This window comes from Sphaeroforma arctica (assembly GCF_001186125.1).
Source record: "Sphaeroforma arctica JP610 unplaced genomic scaffold supercont1.1319, whole genome shotgun sequence".
Lineage (NCBI taxonomy): Eukaryota > Ichthyosporea > Ichthyophonida > Sphaeroforma > Sphaeroforma arctica.
In genome coordinates, this window is record NW_014039239.1 from 12,491 (window position 1) to 12,763 (window position 273).

Sequence of the window (273 nt, forward strand, 5' to 3'; positions counted from 1 at the left end):
GTGTGNGTGTGNGNGNGNGNGNGNGNGGGGCGGGGGGGAGGATCAGGGGTTGCACTATATCAGACTAACAGATTCGGGGCTCGATTCAGTATGATGAAGTAGATGATTGTTAGTTAAAAAGTGAAGAAAGTGGCGGTATGGCTCTAGTTTATCGGAAGATAACTCTTAAGTTAAGGTCTGCACGAATTTTATGGAGATATAGGATTCAAAATAAATAGAGGTGATCTTCGACGAAGATGAGGATGCAGTGAATCAAAATGAAGTTACCAGCGC